This window comes from Alligator sinensis, unplaced genomic scaffold (genome assembly GCF_000455745.1).
Source record: "Alligator sinensis unplaced genomic scaffold, ASM45574v1 scaffold938_1, whole genome shotgun sequence".
NCBI lineage: Eukaryota > Metazoa > Chordata > Crocodylia > Alligatoridae > Alligator > Alligator sinensis.
The window spans coordinates 702528-716334 of record NW_005842449.1 but is presented as its reverse complement, the minus strand read 5'-3'; the positions used below and the strand labels follow the sequence as shown (position 1 = coordinate 716334).

The window sequence follows — 13807 nt, the reverse complement described above, 5'->3', positions numbered from 1 at the left end:
GATCCTGGGGTGCCCTTTACTTACAAAAAGTTACCTTCACCATTAAAGTTGGAGACCGCTGTTATCAACTAATTGAATAAGGTGTGTGTGTGTGTGTGTATTAGGCCTGTACAAAGTGGCTAGTATTTGCTTTGGATTCAGATTTGGCCGATTCAGGGGACGGTGATTCGATTTGGTGATTCAGTTCGCTGTCTTGAATTGGTTCGGCCAAATCTGATTCGGCAATTTGGCCACAGCCAAATCAGCCCCATCCCCCACCCGCTCTCAGTGACTGCCCTGCCCGCTCTGCTCCCAGCGCCTGGCTCTGTGGAAAAAAAAGCCCCTATTCACCAGCTGCTGCCAGGTGGGGGGGGGGGTTGATTCCTGATGCTCTCCCACTGCGCCACGCTGTATGGGGGGCTCTGCCATGAGCCCCCAGAAGTCTCAAGGCTGCTAAACCAGCCGGTGAGTTCGGAGTTTGTTTTGTTTTGTTTTTTTAAAGAGCTGGGAACTGGGGCAGGCAAGGCAGCCATGGGGGGCTTGTGGCAGAGCCCTCCGCATGGCATGGGGCAGTTGGGGGCAATGGGGATCAGCCCCACCACCTGGCAGCAGCCAGTGAATAGGGGCTTTTTTTAAAGAGCTGGGGCCAAGGGGGACAGCCATGGGGGGTGAGCTGGGACAGTGGACAGGGTATGCTTAGGGAGGCTGGGGGAGCAGGCAGTGGATGGGGCCTGGCAGGGGTCCCCCCATGGTCTCTTCCCCAGCCCCCCCTACCCTCTACTTATCAGCACGGAGTCTGGGTCCAGCTCCCTGCTGTAAACAGTGGGGACTGCCTGAATCACCGAAGCTCTATGAATCGTTTCCAAATTGATTCGGAGACCTTCAAATTGATTGGTCTCCTGATTCGATTCGTATTTGGAGATTCCGCCACTGAATCAGGCCAAATCTCCTCCGAATTGAATCAGCACCCAAAGTTTTGCACAGCCCTGATGTGTGTGTGTGTGTGTGTGTGTGTGTGTGTGTATGTGTATATATATATATGCACACATATGTAGAGCACAAGCTTGAACTTAAGTTCATTTTATCAGATACTGTAGTAAATAGCTACTTTAACCACTGAAAAATAGCTCTCTTTTTTTCCTCCCAGATTCTTTATTAAGTACCCAAGTTAAAATGTAACTTGCCTGACTAGTGATAGGTGGTTTTCTCTGATGACCAGGCTCTTGGCATTTCTAACTGAGAGAATTGCAGTTGAATGTCTTCTCACTGTTGGGGCCATCCACGAGCAGCCAGTCTCAGACCCACTTTAGCTCAGTATCCCCTTTGGGAATAAAAAATACCTTTTGACAGAGATATAATTTGTCTGTACCCTTAGACATGACTACTTAATTTTACTTGTGCTGCTGCTGTCTCTCCAGGTTTATGATAGCAATAATATAGGTTTTAAGGAAATTCACTAATTTCTTAGAGATCTATTTTTCTGATCTCTTTAGAGACAGCAAGTTGCAGCAAAGTCATATTGTTTCTAAATTGTCTTGGATTCTGAACAAACAGAACCATGGTGCAAAAAAGTTAATCATGGACTTGGACCAAGAATGAGTACTACCAGATACATGGGATCATCTCAGAAAAATGCCAAGAGAAGAAATCAGTTGCCATTATGGAAAATATATGGTATAAAAACAAGCATCCAATGTTTATTGAATGTATTAAAAAGTCTGGTATCAAGACGGGATAGAAGGTAGTCAGTGTCATTTTGAAATGCTGGGCCAAGTCACTGTGGTTAGCTATCATTTCCACTGCTCACCTCTTTCCTTCCCTCCCTCTACAAAGAATATGAAAGATAGCAATTAAAAAGCATCAATGATAATATATTATTATATAATAGGGATGTTCAAAGCAAGCCCTATTCCATACTGATTTGCCCAAATCACGGACAATGATTCAATTAGTTGATTTGGATCGCTGTCCCTGATTCGATTTGGCTGAATCTGAATCTGAAGATTCGATGTTGATTTGGAGAATCAGTGATTTGGACATAGACACAGTTTTAAAAGTTTTTTCTACATACCTCAAGGTAGCAGGTGCATCTCGTGATCACTGGGACGCATGGAGCATCCTACAGGAGTGCAAGGGGGCCCTCCATGTGCTTGGCGGTGAACCTGGAAGTGCAGTGGAAGTAATTCAGCTCCACTTCTGGGTCTACTGGGGAGTGTGCTGGGGGGGCCCTACCATGCCTCCCCAGCTTGGGGATCAGCCACAGGGGAACCCCGGGTGCCCCCTGCAGGCCCAAGAGGCACCAGTCACCAAGCTGGGGGCACATGGGGGGGGGGGCCCAGCACACTCCCCAGTGGACCTGGAAGTGGACTGGAAGTACTTTGGTCCACTTCTGGTTCTGCTGCCAAGCATGCTGGGGAGCCCCCACACTCCTGTGGGATGCTCCATGTACCCCAGCATTGCAGCATTCACAGCTGCCTGCTACGTAGAGATGTGTAGAAGAAACATTTAAAGCTGTGTCTATGTCCAAATCTCAATCTTTCTGAATCTCTCTGAATCTATTCGGAGGGTTCTGATTCAATTCGGAGAGATTAAAGGGTATCCTGGTTTGGTTTGGATTTCGAGTTTTGGCTACCAAATAGGGCCAAATCTTCACTGAATTGAATCAGGAACTAAAGCTTTGCGCAGCCCTATTATATAATGTTATAAGATGTTCTCAGCATATTCAATAAAAAGAAATTATATACATATCTTAGCATCAGATGGTTTCTTCTGGCATCAAATGTTTTTCAGTGTGATGAGATGATAGAGCATGGACTTGTAACTACATTTTTGCCACTTACTATTATATCCAGTTTAATGCCTGCAGAAGGTGTCATTTTATTTCCTCCCCATTGTGTAGGCCTCCCAATGGCTATTGCACTCAATCCAGTGAGGGTTCTTTTTTATTTGAAACTGGAAACTTTCTCTCGTGAGATTGGGTGTGGTAGTTTTAATTTAGACAGATGATAACAAACATTCCTTCAAGTCAAGAAACTCCCCTTCTTTAGTTAAGTAACAAACCCTATTCTTAAGTATTGACAATCTTAGGGGAGAGTAGTCATACCTCATATATTACTGTCTGCTAGGCAGTGCACCATGTTCTATGTATTAGTTCTACTGTCAGAGCCATAAGTCTCCATGTTGTAGTCCCCAGAGGTAGCTGGAGGATAATTTTATACAAAATTGACCTTATTTCTGGTATTTCTATTTGTAACCCATTAGTAACAAATATGTGGATCCTATCTAGATGATGAATAGGGAAAAATATCTGTACTTACTTAAATATTTCCTTTTACGCAATAAATTTTGTGGATTTGACACCCGCTAGAGACAAGTAGATCACCTGAAATAGAGAAATTTTCAATCAAGCATGAATAAATGTTCCTATTCTCAGAAGCAGCGAGAAAAATTCAGTCATTGGCATTAAGAAAACAAGTAAAAATAATTTGCCAGACCTCTCAAACATTTGGGGTGCTCGTCTCCAGCCAAGTGGAGAGCTGTAACTAGAGCCATACAGCTTATGTGACTAATCACAGCCCAACACCCTAGAGTGAGTTTAAAAAGGAAAATGCTATAGCTTTAATAAATCTTTTTTTTTTCCTATTTTTAAGACGTCAAAACTAAGCACATTTAACTTCAATCAATTGAATAATATTGCTGCTTTTCTCCTGATGAACGTATATAGTCCTATTAAAATAAGAGTGAGAATGTGTTCTTTCATCTAATTTTGATGGTATGAATGAAAACAGCACTCTTTCTGTCAACTTTCTGTTTATAAAAGTTCTTTTTACATTTTTGTCACACAAATAAATAATATTTTTGTAATGTATTAGTATGGCAACCTGTCTTGAGATTGTGGACCATATAATATAATTTTTTTTAAAGAGAACTCCCATTATCTCAACAAGGTGTTCTGCTTTAAAATGGATGCTATGATCTGGTACTTATCGGCTCTCATTTTTATCACAAGACATCCCTCAGGAAGTCCTATTAAAATAGGACTAGACCATCATCACAAGAACTGCAAATAAAAAAAATATTTCAACCTACCTTTGTTACAAGAATAGCCAAAATCCTAGAAAACTCTAGGAGGTATCTTAAAATTCTTTATGTGTCACAAGAACAAGAAGAGAGGAACACAGAAATATAACTTTTGCTCTTTTCCATTTTAGCGCAAGGAGAAAGGTATTTCCATCTTTTGTGTTAACACTGGCCCTAATCTTACAAGATAGCCCACAGGAGTCTTCTCATGTTGACTATGGTCAGAGTCTTTAAACATACCTTAGTGGAAACTGGCCACTTTTAATTTGAGAGATATCATCAAGATGTGATAAAGGAGAACTGTAAAAGTCTTTAGCCTATACTGTGAAAAGGACAATTTTACACCTCCTTGTAATGATATATGTTGAAATATTTTTTTTTTTTATTGTATACCAAGAAAGGTAAAGTAAAGAGTTCTGTTTTCATCCATACCATCAAAATTACTGTCACACTTATTTTAATATGACTATATAACTTATTCATTGGGAAAAAAGAAGCAATTTTATTCAATTTATTGGGTTCCTTATCTTGTTTATGTGTGATTGCACTGCTCACATGAAGTCATTTCGTGCTTTGTAAACAACTGTGAATGGGTCTAGATTGCTGTCCTTATTAAGAACTCACAATTAATGTAAATGTATCTGGGTCTGATCCACTGTGACACACTTATTTTTAATGTAGTTGCATAGCTTAACAGGGTTTCCTTTCTGTAGCTTTAAGTATTGTATCTGTATGAAGAAAACAATAAGACTTTAGGTGGAAAGTAGCCATCTAAAAACTGAAAATGAGTTTCACAGAATTTAGGCAAAAAGCAGATGATGATGAATAATGAATGGACAGAAGATGTGATTGGGAAATGTTTCTCAGCAAGATATAAAGTCTTAGTGCACTTCAAAAGATTTATAACTGGAGTGTTTATTTAAGTGTTACAGTTAGACAATTTAAATAATTAAATATTGAGGAGTAAATAATAAAAAATAAAACTGCAACTTTGCATAATATCCTGCAATAAGAAAAGGCAATTTTATGAAACTGACAGGCAAGATAGATAGCATTCATTTTTCTCAAATAAAGTACAGGAAAGAACAAGGGCAGTTCCAGGGAGTTATCAAAGCTTTATTCATTAGGTTCTGGTTTTGCTTTGAAGACTCTTATGCCAGGGGCCTCAGAGAACCAGTCACAAAGCACGTACTCCTTTCTACCTTTGATTGCTGATCCTTGAAGTTCTATCTTAGCTCTCCTGGGATCAGGAAAACAGGAGAGACCGAGAAGAGGCTGTAGACATAGATGGGCAGGAAAGTGTGTGGCGGTTGGGGGGAAGGGGAGTGTTGTTTTTCTTTTTTTAAAGAGTTCTGCTGACAGAGGCAGGGGTGGCTTATTATGTGACTTTCCTGCTCATTTATTCAAACGGACACATTTAAGGTGTATTTCTGGTCCTCTGCACAAAATCCAAGGACACAGCCTTTGTACGGGAAAACTATAAACCAGAAGAGAACAGACGTGGCTCTAAGTAGTGTTACTACTGTTTCACCTTAAAGCACTTTACAAGAGGTCATTATCTGTGGGCGACTATACTTGTGCAGCAAGGCTGCTCTGATGCGCTGTAATTATAGCATGTCAAAGCAGATTGATTGAGTCTGCTGGAGCATGGTAATTACCTGCATCCCATGTAAAATTGTGGCGGGGGTGCTTTAACTAAAGCTTGTTTGGCATGTTTTACTTAAAGTGCCCCTGCCAGCATTTTGCAGCACAGGGACACTGATGCACATGATGCTTCAAGTGCTATAATTAGAGCAGTTCCCTCCCCGCCACTCCCAGAGCACATGTATAAATGTCCCTTATTTCTATCAGACAGAGAAACTGAATCATAGGGAGGTAAAATAACTTCATGACAGACAACCAATGGCCCAGTCAGGAATACCTAGGTCTGATTTGCAGTCAAGTATTTTACTAATAGGGGTAGCCAAGCCATCCTTCTGAATTTGGACTTCCGTCATTATTGTCAGTTTGTTGAAGTGCTGACCATATCCCCCTCATTCATCTGAGTCTTCCACAAGCCTTCTTTTTCTTCCAACACCACTGCCACAGAATTGGCTACAGAACCCATGGACATCTGTAGGTCCTTATAATGTTTTTTCTCATGCCCACTCCCTTTATTCACCTGACATTGTTTGTGCTTTTCCAGGCTAGAGTCCCATAGCTCTCAGCCTCTCAACATAAGGTCTGTTTTCCTGACCTCTGATCATGCGTGTGGCTCTCCTCTACACCCTCTCAAGCTTCTCCACATCCTTTTTGAATTGAGGAGCCCAAAACTGGACACAGTACTCCAGCTGTGGCCTCACCAAGGCCAAGTACAACGGGAGAATGACGTCTATGATGCAAGCCAGCGTTTTGCTTGCTTTACTAGCCACAGCATCAGATTGAAGGGACAGGTATACTTTATACATGAGGCTGCATTGTTAGAGCCTAGTGTTTGTTTAAACTAAGTTATCCCATATGGTTGTCTGTTGTTGTTCTTCTTTCTTCTCAGCAGGTGCAGCCCACTTTTTGTGGAACCCCCTCCAACCTCCTGTAACTGAGTTGGTAGCTTCTTTTCTCCAACAGTTGCTGTTCTTTAGCAGACTTCTTGCTAGCAAGCCCCTGAACCTTTTTTTCCAAAACAATATTTTCAGTAAATCTGACCCAGTTACTTCTAGCACCCAAAGATACTGCATATGAATATGATGGTGGACATAAAGGGTGGTGACAGATATGGGAAAACAATTTAAAATGAGGTCTACCAGCAGCAGCAGCACGTTACTTTGACCTGGCTGTATAGCATCTGTATAGATCAGTCACTTCAGTGGGGCTTTCTGGTGCTTTTAGCTAATGCTGAATCAATCGGCCATTAGATAAAAGCACCAAAAAAGGCCCCGAAAGTGCCTGGTACCTAAAGACGTTGGAAAAGCCAGGTGCAACTGCCTCTTCTGGGCATGTGCTAGGCTCGGTGTGGGAGCTTGCTAAGTTTAAAGTAAATTACTGTTTCCCACCTCTCCGCCTCATGTGCACATCTGCAAGCAGCCTTAGAGGCTATTTGAATTCCATCATAAAAATTGTAGCAGTGAATTTCTTCATATTTCAGCTGAGATGGTTATTTTGACTTGTTTGCCCTTGGCTAATGTAAACATAGACTGGGAGTACAAACCATTGGGTTGGCACAAGCATTATGGAAGAGTGACTGGTGTTGACTGATGTTCCCTGTGGTAGTGCCAGTCTCACAACAACCTGCAGTTATTGCTCTCAGCACCATAGTAGGGAATTGTGATGAGAGAGATGAATGAAGTGAAGGGCAGAAAATTGGACAGAGGCTTAAAAATAAAAGCCATTCAGCTGAAGAGCTTGATTGTAATCAAAACAGAAATATTTAGTCCCCTCCATGTTCAATATGTTATACTTTTAAAGAAAACTATGCTTTAGCATACTATAAAATGCTGGATCACATTCTCCTACTTTACTAACTAGAGATATGCAGAACTTTCACAATAATAGAGTCATTTGGTTTCAAGTTTCATTACAAGCTGGAAAGGCAGGCTGATTACACTGAATACAGTTCACCCTGTTTTTTACCCAATAATAGCTTCAGCAAATGAATGGGAATAGAAGTTGACTTAAGTATGCAAAGGCTTACCCCCTAGGTACAGACAAGGGCTAAGAACAGCTTGTACCTTTTGAACTATTATATTTTCTTGAGTATAAGGTGACCCTCCCCCCAAATTTTATTTTATGTATGGAAAATTTATAAAAGTATTATAATTTTCTACTTATAGAATCTAGTTATTGGAGTTTTGCTTTGAATTTGTCACGCTCTCATTGTTACAGCAAGGAAAATAAATCTGTGAGAGTCAGGTGGCCCCCTTGCCCTCTACCTCCCCCAACTTCTTCCCCCCACCCCACTATCTACCTAACTGTCATACCCTGCTCTTGCTGAGCTCATGGAAGTGAGGGGTAAATTTGAAAATACTGACTTTGAAATAAATATATAGGAAAATAATTATGGATTCCCATAGACTTCATTCATCCAGAATTGATGCACATGACCTTTTTTTAAAAATACTGCAAGTTAACATAGATTCTCCAGAAACACACTTTTAAGCACTACTTTTTTATGCCTACTTACAGTGCACACTATCTATGCATGATATTAATCCAAAGCCAAAAGGCTCATTGGGCTGGGCCTCAGCAGAGTCAAGAGCATTCCAAGCCATGGTGACCCTATAGCTCAGCACTATTCCAGATACTCCCTACAAAGATCCATGTGCTAATTATTCCCCTGCTCATGACTGGAACTGAGTATTCTTGTCACAAGTCCTGGGATCCTCCAAAAAATGTATATGCAAGTGAGGCTCAGGACAGCCTGGTCTGGTTCCACTGCATGGAGGATTGGGCCACATGAGTCATCTGCACCAGGCCAAGAAAGGGAGTGACAGAGGGATTCTGAGTGACCTGTTTTGGGGCCTGTTTAGTGATGTTTGTCAGACATTTAAGGCTGGTGAAGATACAGGAATCATTGGAAACGGAAAAGAAAGGTGAATATATATTCAGTGTAGTGGTCCACCATGACTTGAAAAAGAGCTGGTGCTGAGGGGGACTGAGTGCAATGGACACAACCATGTATCTTATTCAGATGGGTTTCATTAACCTATCCTTGTGATAGGTTTCTATCAGCATCTCAGCCTTTTGGCTAAGATCAAATGTAATGTATCATTTTTGGCACCAAGGGGAGGATGTCAGGGCTGGCTCTGGCCTTCCCGGTGCCAGCCTGGTCTTGTACCTCCTGGCCCAGTGTCAGTTCCCTGTAGAGGGAACACCTACCCATGGTTTTTAAGCACCAGAAATAAAGGGGTTCCCATCAGCATATTTGCCCAATATGGGCCATATATTTTATAGTTAGGCTGACCATAAATAAATCTAAGACATTCAGAACATTTATTTGGGACATCTAGGACACCGCCCCATTCCTCCCATGCTCTCACAAGTTGGTGGAAGTGGAGGTGTGGTGTACAGGCAGGCAGCAGTGTCTGCATGCCCACCTGCAAGGTGTTCCTGCTACTCTGACTCCCAACCAGACTGTGGCCTGTGCCCCTGCATTTCCAGGATGCCTATTATAATTTTCAACAGCTGGCCAGGACCGGTCTCTGAAATCTGGGACTGTCCCAGCTAACCAGGACATATGGTCATGCTATTTATAGTCATGCTCAGTGTTGGCTGCATTTAATCAATGCAGGGGTTGGTTTCCATTACTGAGCATATGCTGCTTTTGGCAGCAGTTTAATGATAGTCAATGTATTTAATGATGTTTTCTTGTATGCAAATAGTAATATGAGGAGCTGTTTTCCCCATGCTGATTAAGGGGAAAAAACTAATCTTATATTTGAGTAAATATGGTATTTGGGGTTTACCCTGGTTAGAAGTTAAGGGCAAAGCTCAATTAACTGGCATTACCCTAAGATATTATCTTTGCCTCTATCAGTATCTGTACATGAGTGCTGACAGCTCACAGCACAAAACAATCTGGCTTAGCATTTCTATCACAACCTTTGCTTCACAGCTTTCTTTTGGTTTGCTGCAACTTAAGTCAGTCCTCAAAAACCATATTCCACTTTTAAATATTTCTTCCTCAGAAAGCTTTTTTTCAGCATGAATTTATACCCTCTACCGATATATATTTCCTATTATAAATTGTAGCTTACCAGTAGCAGAAAAAAGGAACATTGATTATGTTGAATATTGAACAAGAATGGAATACATAATATGAACAGTATAATCTTAAAAAGCAATAGAACTTTCTATGCTTTGCAGATCAATTACATGGCTTTGAACCCCTTGTCGTGTTATAATAAATCCTCAATATTGTGAACTACAAACTACGTATAAGGATATGTGTGTGTGTGTGTGTGTGTGTGTGTGTGTGTGTATATGTGTGTGTGTGTATTTTTTTGGTCCTTAGTTTTCATAGGAAGCTGGGATACAAATCTTTTTTGTTCAGCTAGTGATGGTGATTAAACTTGCTTATGTGTTCATGAAGAGTCTTAATATATGCATATCCTCTCTTGTTACTTCAAGTTACAACATTGATTGAAAACCCCTGTCAGTCACATTACTCTAAAAAAAAAAACTTGCTTCCTGTGCACAGTAGATAACTTTGCAGTTTGGTAAATAAGTTGAATGACTTTATTATCTTGTATCTTTGTTTGCATCTTTTCCTCCTACCCTTCAGCTGTTTTTTTTTCCTCTTCAGATTGTTTACCCTTTGAAGCAGAGACGGTCTCCTATTGCCTGTATAGCACTTTGAACATTTTGGGTGGTACTGTGCTCTAAATAATTAAAACTTGTGCGTAGACATTGGTAACTTTAAAAATTACATTAGGAAATCATTAGCTTGATGGTGGCCAGGACTCTACAAGGCAAATAAGAACACAGTAAATAATATGCTGCTATATGCCATCATTTTTCATAGTTACTGAACAGATGCAAAAACAGAACAAAACAAAGACCCTCTAGAGAGGGTCCAGAGAAGGGCCACTCATATGCTTAAGGGCTTGCAGGCCAAGCCCTACGAGGAGAGACTAGAGAACCTGGATCTTTTTAGCCTCCACAAGAGAAGGTTGAGAGGCGACCTTGTGGCTGCCTATAAGTTCATCACGGGGGCACAGAAGGGAATTGGTGAGGTTTTATTCACCAAGGCGCCCCTGGGGGTTACAAGAAATAATGGCCACAAGCTAGCAGAGAGCAGATTTACACTAGACATTAGGAAGAACTTCTTCACAGTTCGAGTGGCCAAGGTCTGGAACGGGCTCCCAAGGGAGGTGGTGCTCTCCCCTACCCTGGGGGTCTTCAAGAGGAGGTTAGATAGGCATGTAGCTGGGGTCATCTGAACCCAGCACTCTTCCCTGCCTATGCAGGGGGTCAGACTCGATGATCTATTGAGGTCCCTTCCGACCCTAACATCTATGAATCTATGAAAGTCACTTTGGACAGTCTGAATCAATTTGTTGCAATCTTGAAATAAGTTTAATACTTTTAGAGGTTTTGATCAGAACTAAACAGTTGCATTGTCAACTAAAACTCCATTATAGTAATAATTCTTAGCAGTGAGAGCATTTCTCTCCCTTTTGCCCTGGGAAAAATGTTGACAGCCTTGACTACAGCAGAACTAGATTAGTTCTCTGTAAGGGAAGGCAAGATTTGAAAAGCCTATTCAGAATCTGCTGTGTGTATCAATATTTTTTCCCAAGAACATTTTTTCTTGGTTTTAAGCTATGTGCATTCACTTAATTTTGTGTACAAGCGATCTCAAACCACAAATCAAAATTCAGTATAAGGGGTTATGTGCTACCTGATATCCATCTTAGAAATTATTTCCTTTGCATGAATTCTCAGACGATCCATTATTTCAAAACTGGTCTTGTCAAAGCTGTATTAAAACATTTAAATAACATGAAAATAATTTATTTTACTTGTGAAGATAGAAATGTGAGATTAGAAGCTAAAGCTCTCATGTTCCGAGACAACGAACCAGAGCTCAGCTGCAAGGGCACATCCGAGCCTTTCAAGGCTCCATTGTGCTTCCCATTCAATTTATGATGCAATGGGTACCAGCCACAAAGTTCTTGTACATTTTTTCTGTAATAACTTTGTGGATTTTTCCATGTTTTATCACACCTTTAAGTAAATGAACATATGGCTGGATTATTACTTATGATAGTGATTACCTGGGTGAGCACTACTTAAACATAACGTCTGTCAGGGGGCCTCACTGTCAGAATTCTTATATTGTTTCTTAACAAATCTTAAGTTAAAGCTGTTAAGTGACCATTTAAGGACTTATCTTCCTTCCTGCCTAGTCCATTTTCTTATTGGTCCCATACTGTGAAAAGTTTAAACATGCTGTACAGAAACACTATGCTAATGGTGGATCCACGTATAGTACTAACTAACTATTAAAGAAAAGCTCTTTTCTGTTCATCACAACAGCACTACTCAAGATCCATTTTTGCAACACATCAAATTCTACCTAAGTGAATTATTAAAAATATATCTGTGAAGCAATTTTAATTTTAACTTCACATATCAGATCTACTCTTAGTTTTGGCCGCTGCTTTAAATCTGCCGATTTCATTGTCTGCTGCCTGCTGCTCATTCTGCTGCTTGACTGGTTCAGCCATCAAAGACTGCAGTGTATATTCTGTATTGTCCTCTGAATCATCCAAAGACTTTTTGATCTGTGGCTCTGATTCCTTTCAAGATTTGCGTCTCAGCCTAAACATGTGGCTTGTGACATTTTACACTGGATCTTCTGACTTCAGGCAAGCTCATCTCTTACTTTACCCCCTTGCCCTTTACCTGGGCCATACTACAATATGAGGAATGTCCTACATCTCCAGTATTTTTTGAAGACTTTCATATCTCTGACCATGAGGAAAATAGATTTCTTCTGGCTGGTCTCACAGTTGGCTCCTTAAATATAATTCTCTCCATATACTAATGATTCAATCATAGCTACATTGCTAACTCTTTAATTCAGTCCAACTTTCAGTCTCTGACATTAAACTAAGAAGCTGAACCATTAACACAATATGGGCGTGTCCACACATGCAAGCACGTGTACTTGCAGCAGCTCAAATAGAAACGGTGCAAATTTGAGCTGGGGCTTTTTGCCTCATTGCATGTGCTTGGACATGCACTTTGTTGTGGAGCAAATTGTGTACCTGTGCTGTCCCCAGCAGTATAAAAAGCCAACCTGGCAAGTAGCTCAGGGCTACTAACTCTCAGGAGCTTCTGGGGCCCAGCCAATTGGTACCTGGGGACACTACCCCTTGTGCCAGCTGGACTGCTGAAGCAGCCCTGAGAGTTCCCTGCACCCTCTACCCACTACAGCAGTCTGGCAGTGGGGGCTGCTGCCCGGCTGTGACCTGCTGCACACCTGCGAGACCTGGATGGGGACTGCATAGCCAGTAGAGACACCTGCCCCTCTGGGCCAGGCTGCAGGGTTGGCCTCTGTGTGGCACTACTGCCACGTGTGCCCCCTGCTCAGCCATCTGGGCAGCTATCGCCTGAAAGATGTTCTGAGTGTGGTGGCCTGCTTTGAACTGTCAACCCCTGCCCTCCTGGCCCCAACTGGCCAGGAGGTCAACCACAGCCAGCTAGGTCCAAGATGCCAGCTCTGAGCAGGCAAGGTCCTAGCAGGAATTCTGGTGCTCCCAAAACTGAAAAATCTCTGATTAAAAAAAAATAATCCCAAAGTCACTCTGTAAAATACCCCAAAATCCATGTTCCTCCACAAATAAAACAAAAGACAACTATAAAAAGACAGAGACAGAGACAGCGATCAGTTGTACAATGTTTTATTGATATATCTACAGTGTCAAAGCATATCTCTTATCATCATAATAAAGTGAACTCTAAATACATGTTTCATAAATTCATGAATATATATTTTGCTGCCCTCCCACAGGGGTGATGGCCCCCACACAGGGGTTCCAGCCCCTCAACAGGGGTTCAGCCACCACACAGGGGTTATGGCCCCCACACAAAGGCTACAGCCCCCCAACAGGAAGTTCAGCCCCCCACACAAGGGGTATGGCCCCCCAACAGGGGATTTGGCCCCCATACAAGGGCTATGGCCCCCCCAGCAGGGGCTAAATGGCCCCCACAGGGGCTACCACCCCCCCTGCAAGGCCCACATGCCCCACCCCAGCCCCCTGATTGC

At 41.8% G+C, this 13807-nt stretch overlaps 1 protein-coding gene and 1 pseudogene across 9 annotated transcripts in view; both read left to right on the top strand.

Moving 5' to 3' along the window:
• Positions 1-13807, top strand: part of THSD7A (thrombospondin type 1 domain containing 7A) — a 555303-nt gene that overhangs the window by 292139 nt on the left and 249357 nt on the right. The gene's annotated exons all lie outside the window — the stretch shown is intronic.
• LOC112551383 lies at positions 8760-8893 on the top strand (annotated as a pseudogene).